At 45.6% G+C, this 21,179-nt stretch overlaps 1 protein-coding gene across 2 annotated transcripts in view; it reads left to right on the top strand.

The window, feature by feature from the left end:
- Positions 1-8,870: 8,870 nt before the first annotated feature.
- The window catches only part of B4GALT4 (beta-1,4-galactosyltransferase 4), a 35,298-nt gene continuing 22,989 nt past the window's right edge, over positions 8,871-21,179 (top strand). Inside the window, exon 1 of one of the 2 annotated variants that reach the window (XM_064143340.1) lies at positions 8,871-9,003. The gene's annotated coding sequence lies outside the window, so the exon portion shown is untranslated. Of the gene's footprint in view, positions 9,008-21,179 lie in introns of both variants that reach the window. The other variant, XM_064143341.1, reaches the window with a different exon arrangement.

Here is a 21,179-nt window from a genome sequence, read left to right as displayed (position 1 = left end):
TATTAAGTCATATGCCAGAGAGGAGGCTGAGCAAACTTCAAAACATCCAGTCAGAGTTGTTGTCAGGTCATTAGCCTAACTTTTACAAATAAGGCAGTTACTTCTTCGAGCCAAAATGCATGGCAGCTGTAAGCTTCCTCTGCAGGTATCCAGACTTAGACTGGTGTTCAGATGTGTGGCCAAGAAGGAATTTTGCTCCTGTGGAATCAGCACAGACCTCTGTCTCCTACCCTACTGTACCCTGTTGCACAGCTCAATATGCTCAGATCTCCTGTGCATATTTTTATACAAAGAGCAGCTTTCTCTTTGAGCAGGGACCATAGGCCTTCCAGACACCTGGACTGAGGTTAAGAACAGCTTATTTTCAGAACATATGATTTTAGCGTGTTCACAGTATCACAATATCACCAAGGTTGGAAGAGACCTCACAGATCATCAAGTCCAACCCTTTACCACAGAGCTCAAGGCTAGACCATGGCACCAAGTGCCACGTCCAGTCTTGCCTTGAACAGCTCCAGGGATGGCGACTCCACCACCTCCCCGGGCAGCCCATTCCAGTGCCCAATGACTCTCTCAGTGAAGAACTTTCTCCTCACCTCAAGCCTAAATTTCCCCTGGCGCAGCCTGAGGCTGTGTCTTCTTGTTCTGGTGCTGGCCACCTGAGAGAAGAGAGCAACCTCCTCCTGGCTACAACCACCCCTAGGTAGTTGTAGACTGCAATAAGGTCACCCCTGAGCCTCCTCTTCTCCAGGCTAACCAATCCCAGCTCCCTCAGCCTCTCCTCGTAGGGCTGTGCTCAAGGCCTCTCACCAGCCTCGTCGCCCTTCTCTGGACACGCTCAAGCATCTCAACGTCCCTTCTAAACTGGGGGGCCCAGAACTGAACACAGTACTCAAGGTGTGGTCTAACCAGTGCAGAGTACAGGGGCAGAATGACCTCCCTGCTCCTGCTGACCACACCATTCCTGATGCATGCCAGGATGCCATTGGCTCTCTTGGCCACCTGGGCACACTGTTGGCTCAAGCAGGAGTCACTAGGGGATGTGCTCTGTCTCTTTATTTGTGCTTTGCTGCACTAAGAACATTTTCATTGCTCTAGAATCACGAATAATAATAAATCCAGAAAGCTCCACATTTTACAGCATGAGACAGCAAAACAAATCATAATCTCTAAGTAACTCAAATGTAATTAACTGCTTCACTAAGGCTCGCAAATCAGTTTATCTTGCGACTGAACATCAACATCCGCCCTCAGCTGAGGTGTAATACATATGCCTGACTGGAGAAGCCCAACACCACTAAGCACCCACAAGTACTCAGGACACGCTCAGGGCACTGGAAGACTGAGTGAACAGCCAGCAGTGGCGAAGGGACATCGGGCAGTATCTGCAATAGCCACCAAGCGGCAGCAAATATCCAAGGTTGGTGGTGGATGACACAAATCGAGGGACCCGGTTAAGTACTAGGCAGCACAGTTAGATCGTGGTTGGACTCGATGACCTGAAAAGTATTTTCTTACCAAAACGAGTCTGTGATTCCATGATTGTACAGCTTTCATGAGCAGCTTTCAGCAAGCGACTCTGGGCCAGCTTGTGGGTGCCAGTCCAAAGCTGGGGAGCCGTTAATGGTGAAAAGTATCTCTTTGAATGGTTAGCTTTCACAATCACAACAAGAAAGCTGTCCCAGGGAGTGAAATACTGGAGGAAAGAAATAATATTGCATGTGAGCAACAGACAATTCTGTCTGGGGATGCACCACCTTGAGAACCTGGTAATTCAGGCTAGGCACATCTGTGATACATGGGATAGAGCTGGCCTGACCAACCCTCTCTGCTGCTCTGTTTAAAACAATGATGTGGAGGGGATTTTATTAAACTCTCATTGCCTTACCAGTGTGTTTGGGCTTGTTCCTGATACAGACTTCTCCCTCAGTAGCTGAGGGTCTGTGTCTTGTGCATTCAGTTTTCTTCCTCCAGCCTCAGCAGCATCTTCAGATCATTTTCATGTCTATGAACTGGACCTCAGCTGCTCCATTGTGAACTGACCACTTGTGCCTGCTTCACTGCCCTCTCACCTCAGCTTCACTCATCTTACTCCCTCTAGCCACAGAAAGTCCTGTTGTCTGCAACTCTGTAGTACACACCTTGTACTAGGCAGTCTGCCAAAACATTCTTTTGTTCTGGATCAGCTGGGGACAAAAAGAAAACAAACAAGTAAAATACAAAATCTTTCTGAAAATAAGCTGTTCTTAACCTCAGTCCAGGTGTCTGTAAGGGATTTCTTATAATATCCAATCTTAGCCTCCCCTGGTGGAACTTGAGGCCATTTCCTCTGTTCCTATCACTTTTTACTAGGGAGATGAGACCAACCTCAACTTTGCTGCAACCTCCTCTTGGAACTGTAGAAAGTGAGAAGGTCTCCACTCAGCCTCCTTTTCTCCAGACTAAACTACTCCAGTTCTTTCAACTGCTCCTCATAAGACCTGTTCTCCAGACCCTTCACCAGCTCTGAATTTATCAGAGAGCTGTTTGAATGCTTGAAGCCTTTTTCTCCTCATATCTGCAAGGAAGCCTTAATCTAAACTGAGCTAAGGTAACTAGTACTGAGGGACAAAGAACAGCTCAGGCTGAATGTGAAATATGTGATCACCTTTGCCACGTTTTTTAAATCCCCCAAGTGTTTGAACTGATCCAGGCATGGGACTTTATCATATGAAACACTGGATTACACTACTGAAAAGCCTGGGAAAGTACAAAGGTCCATGTTCAAAATGAATCTTAATCTCTGATTACATGTGCAACTGCTACAGGGACTTTCATAAGAGTCACCATATCACCACCTTCCACGCTGGCCAGTACACCAGCAAGCACAAGTGCACTCTGGGCCAATAGTGTGCTTGATTTTGCCTATTTTAACCTCTGCACGTCTTTTCTTCTAGCTCTCATTTACTTTCTTGTATTTCAGGTTAACGCCCTTTTCATATACTTCTTATTTCTGCAGTGCTTCATGCCTGTTTCCCCCTGTACTTTATAAGACCTAAACCCTTTGTCACTCTCCCTCCTTTTCCAAATCCAGTTCCAGTCTTACTGATTTAACTCCTTCCCATTTTACATTATTAAACATCGCCTCTATCTTTTTTCTCGAGGGCTATTGCCCCACAATTTGTACGACATAAATGGATGTGACCCTTAGCAGTCCTGGGATACTTCACGCAGAGAGTCAAAGCCTTATCTGATAGGATTATAGAATGATAGGGGTTGGAAAGAACTTCCAGAGATCATTTAAGTCCAACCCTCCTGCCAAAGCAGGATTAACTATTGCAGGTCACACAGGAACGCATGCAGACAGGTCTTGAAAGTCTTTAGAGAAGGAGACTCCACTTTTCTTGGGCACCCAGTTCCAAACCTCGACAAAGCAAAGATGTAATTTCCCTCTTGTGTAGATGTATCCAGGTGAGGTTGGAGTAACACTAACAGTGTAGCTGCAACAACATGAAATTCAGCATGGACCAATCACTTGAATGCCCACTGGTTTCTAAGATGACTTTTAAAGCCCACCCTAAGCTCTTTGCTACTGACACCGCAGTGTTACCAGTGCCTGGTTCATGTTGATGCTTTGCTTACTGTAGCAGTAAATTATCACTGGCAGGGTGTGTCTCATAGAAGTTCTTTTGTGCCGCCAAATGTTTACTTGGTAAGTACTGGGATTTGGGTTCAGGGTTTAAAATAGGATGTAGCTGAATAAGACACTACAAAAATCAGGAGCACAGAATTCTGGATATAAGACAGCTATAATAATGTTCTTGAAGAAAATATGAGTGTCATGGGCATCATGGATTACTAATGTCTAAACATAAGGTGGAACTAATTTTGTGCCCGCAGAAACACTGGTTGGACTCTGTGCACTGAGAAGACAAACCTCCCATACAAAGGTTCTGCTGTATCATATCTGCATGACAGAAAGGGTCCCTGCTGTTGTTCACCTCTTCAAGGCCACATTGCACCAGACAAAAATATTTCATCCAAAAGATTAATCAGCTAAAAGGCCTGTGTTTAAATGGTAAGACTGAAGAACAGATATGAAAAGAAAGGCTGCTCCCACACTTGCTGCAGAGAGAAACATCTGATGTAGACTTTTTATCTGCACCCACAAAAATAATGCTTCTGTACATCTTCTACAGATAGTGATGTGGAACAATTTTCCTTCAGATCACTGACGTCTGTTTGCATTGAAAACTAACCTGCAGGGGATTTAAAAGCTATGCCTGCTCAGTGAATAGCAACACTAACAGAAACTGGCCCAAACGACCCATGTTCTGATTCTGTTTCCTCAGAAATTCTGCTCCTTCTGTGACATAGCACTGAGATAAACTACATCCAGCATTGCTTCATGGGTCATTTTTTGTAGCACTAAGAACCTGATGGTATGGATTTGATGTCTGTCTATGCTGTGCTAAGAAAACCAATGAGGTATCAGTTTTTATATCTGATACCATTGCTTCTTCCTAAATGAGGTAAAAAAGTCTGTTTGTCAGCTCAACATAATAATGTCACTTGGCACGCTACACAGTGTGTGTCATTCTCCAAACTGAAGAGGTAGCAATCCACTGATATACCTACTACTAAGTTTACAGATAATTATTTATTGGATGGCAGCATTTCCACAAATAATGACCTTTAGAATAGAATGATAGAATCAACCATGTTGGAAGAGACCTCCAAGATCATCCAGTCCAGCCTATCACCCAGCCCTGGCCAATCAACTAGACCATGGCACTAAGTGCATCAGCCAGGCTTTGCTTCAACACGTCCAGGGATGGCAACTCTACCACCACCCTGGGCAGCCCATTCCAATGCCAATCACTCTCTCTGACAACAACTTCCTCCTAACACCCAGCCTAGACCTCCCTCTGCACAACTTGAGACTGTGTCCCCTTGTTCTGTCACTGGTTGCCTGGCAGAAGAGACCAACCTCCACCTGGCTACAACCTCCCTTCAGGTAGTTGGAGACAGCAATGAGGTCAGCCCTGAGCTTCCTCTTCTCCAGCCTAAACACCCCAGCTCCCTCAGCCTCTCCTCACAGGGCTGTGCTCCAGGCCCCTCACCAGCTTTGCTGCCCTTCTCTGGACATGTTCCAGTATCTCAACATCTCTCTTGAATTGAAGAGCCCAGAACTGGGCACAGGACTCAAGGTGTGGCCTGACCAGTGTTGAGTACAGAGGAAGAACAACCTCCCTTGTCCTACTGGCCACACTCTTCCTGATGCAGGCCAGGATGCCATTGGCTCTCTTGGCCACCTGGGCACACTGCTGGCTCACGTTTAGCTACTATCTACCAGCACCCCCAGGTCCCTCTCTGCTTGGATGCTCTCCAGCCACTCTGTCCCTAGCTTGTAGTGCTGCTTGGGGTTGTTGTGGCCAAAGTGTAGAACTTCACCCTTGGCCTTGTTACATCTCATCCCAGTGGCCTCTGCCCACCCATCCAGCCTGGCAAGATTCCTCTGCAGGGCTCTCCTTCCATCCAATTTATCCACACCTGCTCCTAGCTTGATGTTGTCTGCAAACTTACTGTTGCTGGACTCAGTCCCCTGGTCCAGATCATCAGTAAAGATATTGAAGAGGACTGTGCCCAGCACTGATCCTTTTGGAACACCACTAGTGACAGCTGCCAAGTGGATGTGGCACCATTCACCACCACTCTCTGGGCTTTAGTATTTTTCAAAGATTTAAAAAATGTAACTTCATACTTCTTAAAACCTTTGACTGACTGGGACATTTGGAGAAAAAAGGTTATACTTGCAGTAGTTTGGGGCTGAGCTGGGGTTAATTCTCCTCAAAGCATCTTTCTAGTGCTGTGCTTTGCAGTGCTGTAGTTGAGTGTTGATAACTCAGTGGCATTTTGGCTGCTGCTGAGCTGAGCACCTAGGCTGGGCTTTTCCACTCTGTCCCTGCCCCGAGTACCCTGAGGGAACACAGCCAAGGCAGCTGACCCAGACTGGCCAAAGGGATATTCCATGCGATATGACATCAGCTCAGATATAAGAACAAGTGAAAGAAGGAAGTTTGGGGGATTTATCCATGGCATCTATCTTCCAAAGTAAATACCCAGCATAGAGAGCCCTGCTTCCCCAGACTGAACATTGTCCTGCTGATGGGAAGCAGAGACTAACATCTCTCATTCTGCTTTTGCTTTCCACACCGTTTATTGCTCTGCTAATTGTCATTATTAAATTGCTTCTATCTTATCACTGCCTTTTGTTATATGTTCTCCTCTTCCCTGTCCATTTAAGAAGGGGAATGATAGAACAGCTTTGGTGGGCATTTGGCCCAAACCACCTCAATACTACATTTACATGTGGCATGGGGCCCCACTGTACATGGCTGATATTCTGGGTAGCCTTAGGTTCAGTTCCTGTCATATTCCACAAGTAACATTAAAATCAGCAGCTAACGATCTCACCTAGGACAGTCTGTTTTTTTGAAGTAAGGGAAAATGTCATGGTTTGCTCAAGAAAAGATAGATCATTGAAGGAAACTACAGACTCAGGACCCTTCTCAGAATCACAGAATTTCTTCAACTGGAAAAGACCTTCAAGATCATAGAGTCCAATCATTAGTTTCACACTGACAAGTCTGTGACTAAAGCAAATCTTCAGCACATCTAATCCCTATGAATTGCTATGGTTGGAAAGGACCACCAGGATCAAACTCTGTTGCCATGAGATAGTTTTATTCTTTGGAACAAGTGTTGAGTTGAATCGACTCATGGGTTGAGTTGAATCTGCTCATAATATTCATACCATGCTGCAGTCATGCCAACTGTAAGACAAAAGTGCTGTCTGGAGCAAAGTATCTAGGGGCTTGAAGTACAGATTGTAACATGAGAGGCTTCCTGTTCCAGTTGCCGTTTCTGGTTTTGGGGTGTTGGTCTTTTCTGCTGTGCTGGTTGCTGCATGCTTGAGTAGGGGGAATCATTTTATCACTGGCTTCTACTACTGTTTTTGCTTTTGCTAAGGTAATTGTATAGTATATGATCTCATTAAGCTCCTTATCTCAACCCAGAGTGTTTTTGTGTTACTTTCCCATCTGCATGTGTACGTGGGCTTGCTTCTGAGTGAGCTGTGTTAACCCAGGACACTTACTAATAACAGCCAAACACATTCAGCCATCTGCATGTGGGCCTGCACACTTAAATGGGTTTCGTTTGCAGCACTCTGTTAGAGTTTGACACAAAAGGCTCTTTTTTGATTTAAAATTAAGGAACATCTTTGTCTTTCCTGACCAGCTAGGTTTTGGAAGCAAGCACTGTAAGTTCTGATTCCTGAGAATCCATGAACTCCTGCCAAGCCTCATCTAATTTTCACTGTATATAAGTGACATGCTGATAAATTTGGAGAGGAAGAAAAGCTCTCAACTTCTGACAAGTGGAAACCATACTAATGATGCCAACATCCCTCAAAACTCCCTTGCAACTTCAAAAAACCCGGGCACTTCTGCATTTAAGAGATGTCATTTAGCATCATAGAATCATTGAATCATAGAACCAATCAGGTTGGAAGAGACCTCCAAACTCATCCAGTCCATCCTATCACCCAGCCCTGTCCAGTCAACTAGACCATGGCACTAAGTGCCTCAGCCAGGCTTTTCTTAACACCTCCAGGGAAGGTGACTGTACCACCTGCTCCCTGGACAGCCCTATCAGATTTGATAGACAATGGTTGGACTCAGTGATCTTGATGTGGAGATTTTATGAGGTGTAGCTGAGAGAAGTGAGGCTCATTAGTCTGAAGAAAAGGAGGCTAAGGGGAGACCTCTTTGCTGGAAGGAGGTTGTAATGAGGTGGGGACTGGTCTCTTCTCCATAGTAGGACAAGAGGAAATGGCCTCAAGTTGCACCATGGGAGGTTAGGTTGGATAGAAGAAATTTCTTCAGTGTAAGGGCTTTCAAAGACTGGAATAGATTTCCCAAGAGGTGGTTGAAAGTTCTAAGACACAGAGATGTGATGCTGATGGACATGGTTTAGCATCAGACTTGCTAGAGTTAGGTAATCATAGAATGGGCTGGGTTCAAAGGGACATTAAAGATCATCGAGTTCCAACCTCTCTGCCATGAGCAGGGACACCTCCCACTAGACCAGGTTGTCCAACCTGGCCTTGAACACTTCCAGGAAGGAGGCATCCACAACTTCCCTGGGCAACCTCTTCCAGTGACTCACCAACACATACTGTAAATAATTTCTTCCTAATATCCTAATTTTACCCATTTCCAGCTTAGAACCACGGACTGAATAATCTTAAAGGTCTTTCCCAACCAAAACGATTCTACGGTCCCCACAAATGGCAAGACCTGGCACAGTGCTGGCACCCAACCACATACACTCCTGGCGTGCTGCCCTGCTGGCAACATCTGACCTTGCTGATAAAAGTTATAGCTGTTGAGTTTGCTCTGAAACCTTAAGCAAACAAACGCATAACGCCGTCTGGCCTGCACGGCCCGGACCCCTTGCCCTGCCATGGCGAGACAGACAGACACACCACACACAGGGTAACAACGGTCGCCGCAGCGGAGTCTCTCTATCCCTATCAGCGTGGCTCCCGTAGCCGCCCTATCCCCACGATCTGTGCGTGTCTGGAGCCGAGATCAGGCCTTTCGGCTGAGAAAGGAGGCAAAGAGAGAACCTAACATCAGCAGGGTCCTAACCGCGGGCCGCTGCCGCACCACCGCCCCCGAGCGCAGTCCCCTCAGCCGCGGCGCACGCAGGAGGCGGTGGGCGCCCGGCCCGGCCCCGCCCCGCCCCGCCCCCGGCACGCGGCGCTTGGGCAGGGATGAGCGGGGACACGTGCGCGTGCTCGCGCTCGCTGGCTGGCGCGCGGGGCGAGGGCGCCTGCGCACGGGGGCGGCGGAGGCTGGTCGGCGGCGCGCGGCAGGGGCCGCCCTGCTCTGTGTGGAGCCAGCCCCGGCAGGCTGCGCGGCGGGAGGCTGCTGGGCGCCCTCAGGGGCTGGCCTCGTAAGTACGTGAGGAGAGGAGAGGAGAGCTGAGCTGAGCTGCCTGCTGTCGCGGTGGGCCCACCCGCAGTCCGGACGGGCTGACGGGAAGAGGGGCTGCTGTGACGGGAACGAGGCGTTGGGAGTGGGTGGAATTGCGAAGGGAGGGGTAAGGAAGTGGAGATTAACGGTGGGGATAAGCGGTCTCTGCGGTGTTCTAGGTCCGAGTCCTTGGTGAAAGAGCGATTGGGTGTGTGTGGGGGTTATTTAATTGTGTCTCCTACTTGGAGCATCTGGTGCGTGGAGAAAACTTTGGCTCGCCTCCTGCAGCTCGTCCCTCCCAGCCTTTCCCCTGCATGCGCAGGAGATGAGTCCCTCTGCGGTGGTCTCTCCTGAGCACCGAAAGGAGGGCTTGGGCATCCGGTGCTGTAAGTAAGCCTGCTGCTACGTGGTTTCGGTGTAGTATGGTGTGACCCATAGAACGGCAGCAGCTGCACACCTGAAAATTACATCCCAGGTGGAAGTACTCAGTACGTTGGGCTCAGACATCAGGAGTTAGGAAAACAGATGCAGTGCGCTGGCGTTTCCGTTTTTACCAAAGCTTTTCGGCGGCATTATGGTAAATTCAGTACTTGGTGGTGTTCTGTTCGTGTCGCACATGGAGAAGCAGGAGTGCCGTCAAGTGATGCTGTAAGCTAAAATCTTCTCACAGATGATACGTAAACTTCTTCACTCATTACTCTAGGAGTTATTTTGGTGGAGCCAGAACAGTGAGTGGAGGGCTTGAAAGGATTACACATGTGCGTGGGAGCTCTCCTTTGATGAAAATGCCCCAGAAGATGGAAGTGTGTTTGCAGGTGTCAAGGGAAAGCAGAATATGGGGCTACTAGCCGAAGTATTTGAGAAGTTTCCGAGTACAATAGCTTTTGAAATGTAGCTCTTGATATGTAGAAACTTTACAGTTTGTTACTGTTCTCCCAGGCATCCAGCAACAGAACAAGGGGACAGAGCCTCAAGTTGTGCCAGGGGAGGTATAGGCTGGATCTTAGGAGGAAGTTCTTCCTGGAAAGTGTGATTGGCATTGGAATGGGCTGCCCAGGGAGGTGGTGGAGTCGTTGTCCCTAGAGATGCTCAAGAAAAGCCTGGAAGGGGCACTTAGTGCCGTGGTCTAGTTGATTGGCCAGGGCTGGGTGCTAGGTTGGACTGGATGATCTTGGAGGTCTCTTTAAACCTGCTTGATTCTATGTTGTAGTAATAGTCAAAAAGTATAATATGTATATTCAATTCCTTGTTAGTACCTGCTTGTCTCAAAGAGTTAACAGTTGAGGTCTCCTATGGATTTAACGTTCTTTCCACCCTTTCAGTTAACAACTAAGGAAGTTCTGGAGGCACAGTTTTATCGGTTTAGAAGAGCTCAGTTTTCAAGAGGGCATTGGAGGAAAAGGGGAGAGTTTGATGTCGTCATGTTGGCTAACATCCATAAAACCCCAAAGAAATCAACTTTAGGATTTGCTCACATCTTGAGAATATGTAACACCTTCCTACCAGTATGGTTGGTAGTTGTGAGATGTTCTTCCTCTAAACAATTTTTTTTCCTTTTCAATTCAGTGACCATTCTGTAAGTCTTTTGTTAATTACAAATACTCTGATGAAATTTAGAATACTGAAAGGTGTGGCTTTGGGGTTTTGTAGTATTCTCTGTTGTTATTAAAGTTAGATAATTTTTTGTGACCTTTCTTTAACACTGTGAAGTGTAGCACATCTGCATCCATTTATGGAGCCCCCATTACAAGAATCATGAGGATGTGCTGGAGTGTGTCCAGAGAAAGGGCACAAGGATGCTCAGAGGGCTGGAGCAGCTCTGTTATGAGGACAAACTGACAGAGTTGGGGCTGTTCAGTCTGGAGAAGAGGAGGCTGCGAGGTGACCTTCTTGCGGCCTTCCAGTATCTGGAAAAAGCTGGGGAGGGACTTTTGAGGCTATCAGGGAGTGACAGGACTAGGGGGAATGGAGCAAAGCTGGAGATGGATAGGTTCAGACTGGCTGTGAGGAGGAAGCTGTTCAGTGTCAGAGTCTGGAATGGGTTTCCCAGGGAGGTGGTTGAGGCCCCATGTCTGGAGGTGTTTAAGGCCAGTCTGGATGAGGCTGTGACCAGCCTGCTCTAGGGTAGGGTGTCCCTGCTCTTGTTTGGGTTCCCACATTCCCTTAAGTAATCTGGGGAAAAATAAATCAAACACCTCTCAACTTTTATCTTTGTTTTTGGTGTTATATGGTCCTGAATCTGAGTTGCGTGAAAGGGTTTGGTGAACGTGTGTTTTGCTAGGATGAAGGTAGAGTGCCTGCAAATTCTGAAGCCTGGTTGAATGCCTGATTTGGTGCAAGAGTTTAGTTAAAACTCTGCTTGTTAAGGCACATATTTAGCCTGAAAGACACCTAGCAGGTGTGCCACCAGGCTAGCCATTTTTTGCTTCAAAGGCTGTGCTTTTTGATCTGCTTGTTAACAGGGACTTGAGAATACTGTAAAACAAGAGAGAGCTTCCATCACTTTTTTCTTTACAGTCTTTTATAAGTATTGGATATCTGCCTGTTTTTCATTGTTGTGTTTGCTTTGCAAGTGCTTTGCATACCTGCAAGTAACATACCTTACAGCTATGATTCTGACATCTTGGTGTCCTTAAGGTATTTTTACCATTTGTGAAGTGCTGATACTGAGAGCAACAACTGCACAAGGAGGATGTCGAACTGCTGGAGTGGGTCCAGAGGAGGGCCACAAAGATGATCAGAGGGTTGGAGCACCTTCCCAATGAGGACAGGCTATGAGAATTGGAGCTGATTAGCCTGGAGAACAGAAGGCTCCAGGAAGACCTTACAGCAGCCCTCAGTATCTGAAGGAGGCCTACAAGAAAGCTCAGAAGGAAGTTTTTAAAGGGCTTGTAGCAATAGGATGAGAGGAAATGGTTTGAAGATTGAGGAGGGCAGATTTGAACTAGACATGAGGAAGAAATTCTTTAAAGTGAGGGTGGTGAGACACTGGAGCAGGTTGCCCAGGGAGGCTGTGAATGCCCCCTCCCTGAAGGTGCTCAAGGCCAGGCTGGATGATGTCTTGAGTGAGCTGGTCTAGTGGAAGATGTCCTTGCCCATGGCAGGGTGATTGGAACTAGATGATCTTTAAGACTCCTTCCAACCTAAATCATTTGATGAATCTGTGAACTGGGTAATAGTTATTTGTCAGGCAATGAACTGTGGGATAAAGTTGTCGTATATTATAACTCGGGTAATCCTTTTAAAGTGGTATCATGAAGCTTCTAAATGTACCCATTTGTAAATAATAAAACCATTTTCAGATCCAATGTTACCGAGGCATTTGCACTGCTAATCTTGTTTCACTCAGTTGTCAATCATGTAGCTGACCTCTGAACCTTTGCAGCTGTTTTTTGTCAGTGGGATGGGGAGGGGTTATACCTGCACAGAAATGAGAAGCAAAGGGTTGAAAAGGAGCCACTTCCCCTTAATCCAAGAACCTGGTTCTTCTTGGAAAGCGCTGGAGTCCTGCTGATGCTTGGGTCAGGAAGAAGAGGGTTGTAGAGGAATAGTAGCTCTTTACCTCTGGGGGACTAGGAGAGGAATCATCCGCATTACATCCCACTTTTAGTGCTCTGGACTCCCCAGTAATATCTGGTGAGCTAAGGAAGACAGATAAGTAATTGAGTGTGATGCACTGTATCTCCCACTGCCTGGAATTTTGTTGAGCTGCTTGTCAGAAAGGTTTAATAGTTAATACTGTGATTCTTGGGAGTTGAGGTTATGTTTTTAGCAATGCTCCCACAAGTGTTTGAACTGGAATAGTTGTAATGATTCTGAGTCCTGTCAGATGCTGTTCTTGTCCATAACACCTCCAAAGGATGCGAGTGAGAGCTCTTACATTGTATCTTTTAAACTTCTCACCCATGTTAAAATCCATCTGATAACTGGTTGAAAATTTCCATAGATGTAAATTATCTGACATGGAAAAGATAGCTTAACAAAGTGATACCATCTACACAGTGTCTCGATAGCTAGCTTTGCAGTAGAAACTAACAGTCTGTAATCCTGACTGAGATAAGACTGAAAAACAAGTAAGATCTTTTCATGCCTAAGGAACTGGAATGTTTTTGATGAAGTTCTTGTGCTGAAGTACCTCCATGAGAAACAAATAATGAGATTTTGTTCTCAGGTATGCATTCATAATACACATGGGGAAAAAAAAAATCTCAAACATAAAAAAAGTTGTACAACTTTGTTCATCAACACTTGTAAACTGAAAATTACAAATGTGTTAAGTAACCACAGGTCTGTGCTCCAACTTCTGCCCTGCATTGCTTTAGCTATCTGTGGTTGATACTGGTTTTAGGAAAAAAAGATTTGTGAAGTATTTAAAGCTAAAATAAGAATGTACATTAAACTAAATCGAGTATTTTTCTCAGCTGTTGAGGTTTGCTTTGTGCAGGGAGAGGTGAGTGGGGAACTTGGCCAGATGTGTTGAGGTTTTGTTCTTTTTTTGGTGTAAAGTGACAAGTTCTCTGGCATCCTGTCCAGCAAGGCAGCAGCTGCCAGAAAAAGACAGGTTATTGCTCAGTTGGATCGTGACCTTATCTTTCCATTATACATGATTTACAGAAATCTGTTTTTACCCTGTGCTTTTTCACAATGTTCCACCGACTTTGTGGGTGGGCATTTTTTTTTAAATTGGGGGTTTTTTTTTTTTTTTTTTTTTTTTTTTTTTTTTTTACATCCGTGGTGAGCAGTTAGGTAGTTACAGGGTGTGCCAGTACTGTGTGCTGTAGTCCTTGCTTAATCTCTTTGCACTCAGCCTGACAGTACTGTGTCTTTTACAGTGAGGTCAGTAGCTCAGCTGTAGTTGTGCAACAAGAGAGGCTATTCATAAATGTGCTTCTTGGCCTGGAGATTAACGTTAGATTGTATTTCCCAGAATAAGATCATTGCATACTGGGGAAGTGAAACTTGTACTGGAATATGGGAGTAGCAACAGCTGAACTGCTTTGTGCTTGATAATGATGTTGGGTCATGTGCAGGAAAGGCTCCGTGTATTGGCTTAGTAAAGATAGTATAAGCTTTTCCTTTGATCTCAGAAACCTTGATGTGATATGATTCTATGATTCTGTGATATTTTAAGTGCTGTTTCCCAGGAGTTGCGTTTTTATTCCGTAAGTGAAATGTGACTGTATAAGTGTCTGCTCACCAAATGGTCTGAGAATGTTAAAAGTAGCCCTATCTCCACTATTTCATATTTGAGATAGCACTACTTTTGTTCCAGGGCTTCCCATCTGAAGTTGAGATTCCTCTAGGGCTTTCTATTAAGGGAAGATGTAATTGGTTGTTTTTTTCTGCCCTCTTGAAATTGTTGCCTCAAGTTTGTCTACCTGGTGGCAGATTTGCATAGCTGTAACAGGATAGTTGCACCATGTAACAATGAATGTCTAAATGAACAGTCAGAATGGTTAATCTGAGGTGCTGGAAGTGGGGAGTTACTGTTTTGGACATGGGCATAGGACTACAAAACTCACAGGTGCCTGCCATGGCTGGAGATACAGAATGAAGAGGACTCTGTTACTTAGGTGTACAAGTAGGCAGAAAGTGTCTCTATTCTGAGTAAGCAGGTGTAAGTAATCACTAAGATTTCATTGGGTTTAATTTCAAGAAACACACTGGGTCTTTTAAACCACTTTTAAGTCCCTGTTTTACTTCAGCTAGTGAGATGCTGTACTGTGTTGTTTGTGCTGCTATTAAGCAAGCCAAGCATCTGGAGCCCATGTGGTGAGCGATGGGCAAAGTACAAATACGGTGAAGTGTGGCAGATTGATTACATCACTCTACCTCGTTCTCAGACTGGAAAGCAATACATGCTGACCATGGTAGAACCAAGCATTGGATGGCTGGAAACCTATCCAGTTTCCTATGCTACTGCATGTAACACTGTTCTCAGCTTGGAAAAACAAATCTTGTGGCAAGATGGCTGTGATGGTTTGGGTGTCCCCCTCTCCCCCGCTCCACTTTAGAAATCACCCAGACTAGACTCAGCCGGCTCTGGAAATTTGAATGAAGCTTATATTTACAGCTAGCACAATATACAAGCAGATATTTACAGTATATACAGAAATATACAAAATAAAATGTAATACAAAAACACAACTCCTCCCAGAAACCTGAGTCCCCAGGAGTGGCTCTCAACCACCCCTTCACCTTCCCCCTACCCCTCTCAACCTTACCCCAGTCCCAAGGAAGAATAGAGATTTGGCCAGGGGGTTAGGAAGCAAAGTGGATTAGTCCAAAATGGAGGGTGAGGTTAGAGAGATGCAGCTCAGCCAGCAGCCCAAGTGAGAGTGATTATCTAATGTTTTTATTTCTTGTTCCTATACATCTCAGCAAGCCTGTGAGCAAAGTAGACATCACCATTGTTTTCTTTCCACAGCCTGTAATCTAGTTCTCCTCACCGAAACATTCTAACCTGCTTCAAACTAGCACAGTGACGCTCATCTTAAGAATAAATACTGTTCGACCTCTACTTTTGGCTCCCAGAATACCAGTTTTGAACTGGATGTTTAAAGGAAAGGGGTCATCACCACATCATGCAACTGATGTTACCTGGTCTAAGTGGATGGCTCTCATAACACAGTGAACACACATGGGCAGTTTTTGAACACCATGGCAAATCCCATGAATAAGAAAGATACATTATCTTTCTTAGGAACAGTTGGATTTTGGAGGCTGCACATCCCTGGATACAGCCAAATTGTAAAACCTTTGTATGATGTGACTCAAAAGAGGAACAACTTTAGGTGGGCACCTGAACAACAAACAGCCTTTGTTCAGATAAAGCAGGAAGTAGTTCATGCAGTGGGCTTGGGACCTGTCCAGATGTTGAGAGCATTCTGTACACGGCTGCAATTGATAATGGTCCGACCTGGTGCCTATGGCAAAGAGCCCCAGGAGAACCATGCAGCCGACCACTTGATTTCTGGAGTAGAGGATATGCCAACAAAGAAAGAGATCCTGGCTGCTTATGAAGGAATAAAAGCTGCTTCAGAAGTAATTGGAACAGACTCTCAAATTCTTTTGGGTGTAGGTGGCAAGGTGTTGGCAGTGGTGGTGATTTGGGTGCTGACTTCTGTGAGGAAAAGGCTGCGGGCTGCACCTGTGCTGAATACAGGTAGTCCCAGCTAGCCCCCAAATAGAGCCTCTGTTCCCCATAGCTGAGCTCTTTGGCCAAGTCTTGGTTGTGCCTTGGTGAAAATTTGTTAAGCAAGTGCAAAATCCTGCACAGCAGCTCTGAGAGATGAGTGAATGGGGGTGGGACAAAGTGAGAAACAGCTCTGAACACCAAGGTCCAGAGAAGAAGAAAGGGAGAAGGTGCTCCTGTTGCAGACCAGATAGCCACCCTGCAGGCTGTGGAGAGTACCATACTGGAGCAGTTTGTGAAGGGCTGTAGCCTGTGGGAAAACCCACACTTGAAGCAGGAGAAAAACGTAAGGAAAAAGGAGTGGCAGAGAGGACCTGTTGTGGGCAGAACCCCATTGCCGGTCTCCCTGCACTGTTGTGTCATGAGAACTAGAGAAGGTGGAAATGAAGGAGTGAAGTTGTGCCTGGAAGGAAAGGAGAGGAGGGAAAGTGGTGTAGTTTTTAATCTCTCACCATCCTACTCTATTATTAATTGGCAGCAAATGAACTGTTCCCAAGTTGAGTCTGTCTTGCCTGTGACAATATTTAGTAATTGATCTCCCTGCATTTATCTCAAACCGTGAGCTTTTTAATCTTATTGTCCATTCCCCCCTTACCCCTCTGCCCTGTTGGGAAAGTGAGAAAGTTGCTGGGTGGGTGCCTGGAAGCCAGAAAAAACAGTGACACGTGGTTAAAGAGCAATAGACTTCAGTCTTCAAGTGCCTTTTGTGCTATGATGCTCCTTTTGTATGAATTGGATTTGCTGTGTTTGCCTGCCAGACCTTTCTTCATTTACATCTGTTGCAATTGCTTCTCTGGTACCCACACACATGGAGACAGTGTGTTACATGAGACGAATACCTAGGTTATTTCCTTGCATCTTAGATGTTCTTCATCTTATTTTAGTTTGTAATTTGGGGAGTTGGAACTGCTGTTCATGCTTTTGCATTGAATATCAAGTAATTATCAAGTACTAAATAGCAAGAAGAGAAAGTGGACCCAGCACATTTGTTTGCATTTTTTGCACAGCTGAAATGTCTTATTTGGCAGTGGCTGTTACTCTAATCAAGCCCCACAAGTGCACCTCGATCTGTTTTCTTTTTATATATTTCTTCTTCAGAACTGTCTGGTTGGAGGTAGTTTGAATGCTACCAGTTATTATCTGGAAATGTGTGTTATCATCTTCCTAAAATAGCCATTTCTACCCAACTGAAAGCTGAGCTCTACTGTTTTGCTGCTGGTGGTTGCAGAATTGTAGAATCATGGGACCAGGTCTCCAATATCCTTTAGTTACAGAATTGTAAAATCATGAGACTGTGTCTCTGATATCCTTTAGTGGGAAGAGCAGAGGATCACAGAAGGTTGCTGTATATACTTGCTCAGGCCTCTCGCTCTGGCTAACCTCATGTCCGCTTGAGAGCTGGTGCAGAGGAAGCATGTTTTGGAGACTGGAGCAGAGAGGAAGGGGAGATGGTGACAGTTGAGATCCAGGCTGATAGGACTTTATGGTATCACAGAATCAACCACAGAATCAACCAGGTGAGAGATCAACCAGAGAGAGTGATTTGCCATTGGAATGGGCTGCCCAGGGAGGTGGTGGAGTCGTTGTCCTTGGAGGTGTTCAAGCAAAGCCTGACTGAGGCACTTAGTGCCATGGTCTAGTTGACTGGATAGGGCTGGGTGCTAGGTTGGACTGGATGATCTTGGAGGTCTCTTCCAACCTGGTTGATTCTGTGATTCTAGGTTGGAAAGGACCTCCAAGATTATCGTGTTCAACCTAACACAGTCTAATTAACTAAACTATGGCACTGAGTGCCTTGTCCAGTCTCCTTTTAAACACCTCCAGGGATGGTGACTCCACCACCTCCCTGGGCAGCCCACTCCAGTGGCCAATCACTCTGGCTGACTTTGTGACTGACCAATTAAAACATGCAGTAGTCCTAAGGGTTTTATCTACACTACTGGGTGTCTGAAACAAGGAGACTTCCCCCTACAAACTCCTCTGCAGTCCTAATAATAAAATCAGACTTTTGTGCTGTAGAGGAGGGTTACTGGGAAAGCTCTGAAATACCTATATGCTTGGAATGTACCTGTTGCACAAAGAGAACAAATGGGTTTGAGTTACAGGAAACTCCTGTCGTAAAGCTGTTGCTATCCTTTCTCTCCCCAGCTCAAATACAATCTGTCTTAGCGCTGCACCCTGTGCGTACTGAGGCCACATCTTTTCTGTGGTGTTTTGTCATTGTCAGTGTTGACTGGAAGCATGAGAAAATCCCACCTCTTATGTGATGTAGGCATGCTCATAAGGTACGCTTATGTAGGTGCAGCTCCGCAGAAGGAAGTGTGTGTCAGCTTACTACATAGCAGCTAGGAAGGAGGCTTAGGCAGGTTGGCAGCAAAGCTCTTCCTGGCAGCTGTGTGCACCTCAAATGGGCAAGGTGGGAGAGACATCACCTTTGTTTCTGTCTTGCTGATTCTGCCATGTTGGCAGCTGAGTATTATGGGGCAGTGAGGTGGAAAAAGACAAACTGACTGAACATACTTCTGTCTTTGTTGGTACTGACATCAGCAAGTAAGTCCGGGTGATAAGAGTGCAATGGGAGTGCCTGGATGTCTCCACAGAACAAGAGGGCAGGCAGCTTGATCTGTGTGAGGTGAGTGGCATTTCTGAAGTTAAAAATCTCCACGTGGAGCAGATGCCAAAATGGCTACAATAGAAAACTGCGGTTTGCTTTTAGGAGCTAAGGCTTGGGCCTTTGTTTCTACTTGGATGGTTTGCTACAGTAGTTATTTGTGTGCAGCATTGCTTCTGGCATAGTGCTCTGTCCAGATATGGCTGAGTGCCCTGCTGTGCTAGGAGGAAAGGAGGGAGGCTGTCTGCCATCCCAAGCTGGAACATGAGCCCAGGGAGTGGCTCTGGGGAGCCTCTTAAGGCTGGGGAAAAAGCAGGATATGTTGGTGCCTTTTTTATTTTGGTCATCCTGCACACTTTTGAGCTGGCTCACTCCTGCAGCACACGAGAAGTAAAGGAGATCTCAGTACAGAATGGGGTTTCCTGGATGAAAAGTGTCTGCTGCTTGCATAGCACTCTCCATACTTAGAGTGACTGCTGTACAGGGAGGAGGGATGTGGCAGCAGCAGTGAGCAGTTTAACATGCTTGCTTCATTTGGCTTGAAATCCTGAGAAGTGGAAAAGGATATTTGAGGATTTTTTTTTGTAATTTTGTATTTGGTTTGGGCTTTTTTTTGTTTGTTGGTTTTTTTTGTTCTTTTGGGTGTTTTGCATAGCCCATGACTTCAGTGTTTTTTTCATGCAGTTGTTGGTGTTTGTTGTTTGGGTTTTTTTTTTAATAGGAAGAGATAATAGGATTATAAAAGTATTGTGTAAAAGATGCTAAAAACTATTAGCTCGATGCTCTACTAATGACCTAGTCTGATTAAAAAGAAGGACATGCCTGTGAAGGGAGCAGGTTTAGATGCTTGTAAAACTTGAGGACTAGAACTGTCTTGCATAGAAAAGCTGATGTTGTAGAGTAAAACTTCTGTCTTCAGTTGTAAACAATTTAGTTATATCTTGAAGGGTTTATAGAATCTTAAAATCATAGAATCAACCAGGGTGGAAGAGACCTCCAAGATCATCCTCTCCAACCTAGCGCCCAGCCCTGGCCAATCAACTAGACCATGGCACTAAGTGCATCAGCCAGGCCTTTTATGAACACCTCCAGGGACAACGACTCCACCACCTCCCTGGGCAACCCATTCCAATGCCAATCACACTTTCTGAGAAGAACTTCCTCCTAACATCCAGCCTAGACCTCCCCTGGCACAACTTGAGACTGTGTCCCCTCATTCTCTTGCTGGCTGCCTGGCAGAAGAGACCAACCCCACCTGGCTACAGCCTCCCTTCAGGTAGTTGTAGGCAGCAATGAGGTCACCCTTGAGCCTCCTCTTCTCCAGGCTGCACACCCCCAGCTCCCTCAGCCTCTCCTCACAGGGCTGTGCTCCAGGCCCCTCATAAGCTTCATCGACCTTCTCTGGACACGTTCCAATATCTCAACATTTCTCTTGAATTGAGGAGCCCAGAACTGGACACAGCACTCAAGGTGTGGCCTGACCAGTGCTGAGTACAGGGGCAGAATAACCTCCCTTGTCCTGCTGGCCACACTGTTCCTGATGCAGGCCAGGATGCCATTGGCTCTTTTGGCTGCCTGGGCACACTGCTGGCTCATGTTCAGCTAGTATCTACCAACACCCCCAGGTCCCTTTCTTCCTGGCTGATATGATATCTATATATGTGAGGTCTGGGCTGGATGTTAGGAGGAAGTTCTTCCCAGAGAGAGTGATTGGCATTGCCTCAGTATGATCGTGGATGCATTTAGAATTGTGTTTGCAGTGTCTGTCTGGATATGGGTATGTCTACTTGCAGATAGATGAGGCGCTTAGTGCCATGGTCTAGTTGATTGGACAGAGCTGGGTGCTAGTTTGGACTGGATGATCTTGGAGGTCTCTTCCAAGATAGTTGATTCTATGGAGACATCTCTCTTTTTTTTTTCATTGATTTTGGAATTCTGGCCTTTATGATATTTTGCATAACTTTTTTCCTCTTTAATTTTTTCCCCATGGATGGATTTTGAAATGAGTACCATGGTGCTTTTAATTCTGTTACTTTAAGTGCTGTGCCCTTCTGGTCAGCTGTAACTTGCTAAACTAGGTTTGGTTATGCTTTGCTGAGGCTGATTTCACAAGAAGATTTGTATTCTGTGTTCCCATTAAAGTTTCTTGGTACCTTTGAAGGTCAAACCTGGCTAGTCAGGTGTGATAAGTATGAGAAGAATCTAGTTGCATAGCAGATGTTTTCTCACCTGTATTTGAGAGTTAGTCACCCTGAGTTCCGAAATACACAAGAAAAAACAAGTTTACAGCATCTTGAAAGTTATTGCTGCTAGTGAGACTCATTTAGGATTGAATTTTTGATTGAATTGG

Source organism: Pogoniulus pusillus, chromosome 5, assembly GCF_015220805.1.
Source record: "Pogoniulus pusillus isolate bPogPus1 chromosome 5, bPogPus1.pri, whole genome shotgun sequence".
NCBI lineage: Eukaryota > Metazoa > Chordata > Aves > Piciformes > Lybiidae > Pogoniulus > Pogoniulus pusillus.
Note: the sequence above shows the minus strand (reverse complement) of the source record. Positions and strands in the feature narration are given on the sequence as shown.